Source organism: Sphaeramia orbicularis, chromosome 21 (assembly GCF_902148855.1).
Source record: "Sphaeramia orbicularis chromosome 21, fSphaOr1.1, whole genome shotgun sequence".
Classification (NCBI taxonomy): domain Eukaryota; kingdom Metazoa; phylum Chordata; class Actinopteri; order Kurtiformes; family Apogonidae; genus Sphaeramia; species Sphaeramia orbicularis.
This window is the reverse complement of record NC_043977.1, coordinates 4,681,989-4,687,539: the sequence shown is the minus strand read 5'-3', so window position 1 is coordinate 4,687,539 and position 5,551 is coordinate 4,681,989.

Sequence of the window (5,551 nt, the reverse complement as noted above, 5' to 3'; positions counted from 1 at the left end):
ATAGTTGTATTCTGTGCTCCCCATTTTCATTTTATTATTGTGCTGTTGCATTTACTGTTTTTGTATTATAGTAAAGTATACTGCAAGTGTATTGATCCAGCCCTTAACAACTGTCAAAGTTTCTCATGTGGCCCCATCGGAAACTTAATTACCCACCCCTGACCTAGAGTATAAACTTTTCTACATGTTTTAAAGTGAAAAATGTAAAATTATGCCATTAAAATGTTTACGTCTACAAACTAGCCTTCAAATTAATGTGGATCACATGACCAACCTGGGATTACTTAAGAAAAATAAGTGCAATTTTACCGATATTATGTCTCACTTTATCATTTATACATGTGCATTATAATGTACAGACCACAGTGGAAATATAAATACACACAACATTTAGTAACAGGTAGAATATTGGTAAAATTGCACTTATTTTTCTTAAGACATTTCAAATTGTTCATATTTGTTCAGGTTTTCCATATTTTGTGTGAAAGGATAGTTTGTAAATGTCAACATTTTCATGTAATTTTACTTTTTAACACTAAAACAAAGGGCGACCTGTGTGTGTGTTGATTTGTTTATGTTTTATTTAATTACTGTTGTTCACTTTGTCTTATTGTTTACTTTATTGTGTTTTCGTTTTGTGTTGCCTTCAAGGATGCATGTGTGTATTTATTTTAGTTTTCTGGAATGTCAGTATAGGTGTGTATATGAAGATAAGTTGTTAAAGTTGATAAGGTTGTAGTCCGTACTGAAAATTTGTCCAAACTTGGAGCCCATTACCTCAAATGTTCAGTTGTCGCTTGAACGGGACAGAGCAGCACAGCCGAGAACCTGGAGGGGGCGGGGCCTGAAGTGTCTCCTGTGCATTTAAAGGGCCAGCGCTCCAAACCATCTTTCTGGTGTCATTACTCGGAAATAGGGTTGAAGATGGACCTGTGGAGTTGAATTAACCCTTTCATGCATAGTTGTCACGACAGTGGACAGTTAATCTCCAGCTGTTCTCTTGTATATTCATTAGTTTTGTTGTTTTAGTTGCATATCAGCCAACACAGTGGACACTTACGCATCATACACTGCAATTCATACCGTTATTGTAACTTTGCTGTTCTTGATAAACGCGATCTGCAGTAACCTGTTTTAGTGTAAATCAATTGCTAATTGTTATTAGACTGTAAATAATAGCTTTGCTTTTTGTTTTGTTTTTTTATAACAGAGGGCTATTTTCTGCATATTATCTCCATGAAGTGAATAATAACCAGTATTAGAGTATGTTAGAATGTAAGAAAACATCTGATTAGCAGCATTAAAAATGTTTTCTGATGTTAAAAATGTTTCTGATATTAGGTCTTAAATACATGTTTCTTTGCTTCAAAAATTAAATGCATAGTGTCCGGCTGAGTGGACATTTTTGTAACTCCTTAAGAAAAGAAAAGAAAAAAAAAAAAAATCTAAGTCACATTGTTTTTTCATGCCTAAAGAGGAATAAAAACACTCAGGAAAAATATCTCGACTGAAGTTCTCATAATTCATGCATGAAAGGGTTAATGAAGAATTCAGACCCAAGCAGAGCATTTGCAGTTTATGGAGACCACAGGGAAATGTTGGAAAATGAAGAATTCCATTTAAAAAAGACAAATATCACTCCTTGAATTGGTCTCTACTAATATAAGTTCAACACCCCTGACTATTAATATCTTCAGTGTAATTTTTGCATTTCACACATTCTTCCCATGGGCCGGATCGGACCTTTTTCAGGCCGGTTTTGGCCTGCAGACCGCATGTTTGACGCTCTTGATATACAAGGCAAGGCAAGTTTATTTGTATTGCACATTTCAGCAACAAGGCAATTCAAGTGCTTCACACAGAACATTGAAAGACAACGACAGGGAAAAAGAAACACATTTAAAACATTATACAGGGTGGGGAAGCAAAATGTACAATATTTTGAGGCAGGGATTGAAAGACAGTGTATGACCAATTAGTTTATTGAAAGTCATGAGAATTTATTTGCCACAAGAAAATGTCCATAATAGAAAATGTTTTTATTCTATGTATCCTCCTTCTTTCTCAATAACTGCCTTCACACGCTTCCTGAAACTTGCGCAAGTGTTCCTCAAATATTGGGGTGACAACTTCTCCCATTCTTCTTTAATAGTATCTTCCAGACTTTCTGGTAATAGTTTTGCTCATAGTCATTCTCTTCTTTCCATTCTAAACAGTCTTTATGGACACTCCAACTATTTTTGAAATCTCCTTTGGTGTGACGAGTGCATTCAGCAAATCACACACTCTTTGACGTTTGCTTTCCTGATTACTCATATGGGCAAAAGTTTGTGAAAAGGTATGGATAATAGTGTTAGGTATGATTATGACATCAATATATGGTTGGTTTCAAAACAATTGACGTAGTGCCTGCTGAGAAAAAACTAAATGTTCATTGTAAATTTTGCTTCCCCACCCTGTACAACAAACATGTAAAAGCTGATTAAAAACAGCAAGCAAGAAAACGACACATAAAACCCAAAAATATAATAACACACACATATTAAAGAGTTACAGTGCAGAGTTTTAAAGGAGAATATAACATTTAAAAAGTCCAAAGCCTTTTAGTCAAAGGCAGCAGTGAACAGGTGAGTCTGGAACCTGGACTGAAAAGAACTCAGACTCTCAGATATCAGACCTGAGATTTTCTGGTAGTTTGTTCCAGATATACGGAGCATAGAAACTGAACGCTGATTCTCCATGTTTAGTTCTGACTTTTGGAACCCAGAGCAGACCTGCACCAGACCACCTGAGGGGTCTGGATGGTTCATACTGGACTTGAAGGTCTCTGATGTATTTTGGGCCTAAATCATTCAGTGCTTTATATGCTAGTAAGAGAATTTTAAAGTCTATTCTCTGAGACAGGGAGCCAGTGTAGAGACCTGAGAAGTGGACTGATGTGGTCCACTCTCTATACGACACAAAAAAAGGTCAAGTTCGAGTCCAAGTTCAACATGTCTCAAAAACACGGACCTCTTAAGTATGAGCTCAAAAGCGGGTCTTTATTTTGTAAAAAGCATTTCCATAAATACTGCAGGCGAACCCTTCTCCTCCTCAGATCAGCGCTCCGCCACCGAGGCCCTGACTCAGCCCAACAGAGACGTCTCAAAGTCGTGTGCGTCTCCTCATCCATAAGATGAGGGATTTGAATTAGAGCGACTGTTGCAGCTTGTAAGCCTTGTAAATGTATTGAGAATCCGAATAACCGGCGCTGTTAGTGCTTCAGTGAGCACCCAACAAGCCCTGATTTATCTGTGCTGGCTGATAGGAGACACTGGGACTAAGTCATGCAGACGCTGTGTATTAATACAGCCTCACAGTAACACCAGAAAGCACAGACAAGAACACTAACGCGCACACACACTGCTTCATTTCGAATGCCTTCAAGTGTGAACGCAAACACACTGGATGGCAAAGTCATTAGTTTACAACATCAACATAAAAGTGGGGGGTTTAATTTGATATTGTTGCGCTGTATTGCAAACGTTTTTAAGAATAATCCTCCTCTAAAATGTGTTATCGTCAGCTGAACCACACATTGTGTAAAATATAGCGGGTTTTTTGTCCCAATGCCAAGTGTTGTAGTCACGACTTTTCCCACAGACTTTAGATCAGATGTGTGGTGGTGAAAATAGAGAAATCTCCCCAAACATTTGTATTTGGGTTCTTCTTTGAAACAGGGTTTATTTTAGTATCTGCTTTTTAGACCCAATAATAAAAGGTAAATGCAGACATATTTCCCCCCAGGATGGACCCAATGATGACCTTAGAGAAATGCAAAAAAACATTATACTCTTGCTCTGAGCCATCCCATAATTAATGAATTTTTAATCAAATATTGGGTCCAAAAATAGGACCCAAATATGGACATTAAATCTCCCTAGATGTCAGTGCATTAGATGTGTAAACATGTGTGTAAATGCTCTTCTATAGACTGTGGATAAAGACACTGTGTTCAGTGCATCGATCCTAGTGGGTTTTCTAATCCACACATGTGGGTTTGGCATCAGTCTCAGTCTCATTCCAGGTTTGGTGTGGAACCCATCGTGTCCACTGGTGTTACATGCAGAACCTGAACATTTAAACGCATATAAATCACAAAGGATTTTGCAACAAGGTTATTATCATTAACAAAAACGAATGAAATGACAAAAACTAGAATTGAAAAAACATTTTCATTAACTGAAAGAAATAAAAATTATAATCAAAAGAAAAAATGACAACTAAATGAAACTGTATTGTGTACTAATTTTTGTGTCCTTTTGACCGTGTTACATGCAGATTTTTGTGTTAAATATAATGTGAAATAATATAAAAATGTATTTTATCTGAAAAATAGATTCTCGTTTATCTCAGTAAGTATTTACTTTTAAAATAGATATAATATATAATAGATAATAATTTCAGCTACTGATAAAAGTGTAATTAAACTTTATATTTTCAGTCTGGGTGTTTCTCTGAAACTGGGTTTATTTTAGTATCTGTCACTGTTCCATCTGTTTAGACCCAATAATAAAAGGTAAATGTAGACAGATTTCCCCCAGGATGGACCTAATGGAGATAAAGATAAATGCACAAAAAAAATTTATCCTCTTGCTTTGATCCATCCAATAATTAATGAATTTTTAATCAAATATTAGGTCCAAAAATAGGACCAAAATATGGACATTAAATCTCCCTAGGTGTCAGTGCACTAGATGTGTAAACGTGTGTAAATTCTCTTCTATAGACTCTAAATACAGACACTGTGTTCAATATGTGGATCCTAGTGGTTTTTCTAATCCACACATGTCGGTTTTTCATCAGTCTCATTCCAGGTTTGGTGTGGAACCCATTGTGTCCACTGGTGTTACATACAGAACCTGAACATTTAAACACTAATAAATCACAAATGATTTTGCAACAGTGGTCATTTTTGTGAAACACTCTGCCTTAAATATTTACTTCAATTCCCAAAATGCACCTGTGAGAGAATGAAGGGATGTAAAAAAAATAGTAGCGCATAATTTTCGTGTCCTTTTGACCGTGTTACATGCAGATTTTTGTTTTACATATAATGTAAAATAATATAAAAACGTGTTTTATCTGAAAAATAGTTTCTCTTTTATCTCAGTAAGTATTTATTTTTCAAACCTGCTTCATAACATTCGTCTACATCTGGTTTGAATGTTTAACCCCTCTGTCCTGTTTTTCGGATCAGTTTCATAGAAGAACCCATGTATAACCCCAGAACCAGTGTAGATGAATAATATATAACATGACGAGGCTGTATGTTTACGAGTGCAGGAGAGCAGACCCAGCAGATTGTGAGGGTTGCAATAAAAGTACACAACAGGAAGATCTTCGTAATGATGGTGAAGAAAGATGGCCCTTTCCTTGACAGTCAAGGAGCTGGAAGAAAAAGCACCGTTGGTTCCCATACAGAGGTGAGGCTCTCATCTGTGTGAATAAAGCATTCTCTTTTCAAAGTATACAGCACCAGCATCAATGAATACATCAGGCTGGGTGAAGT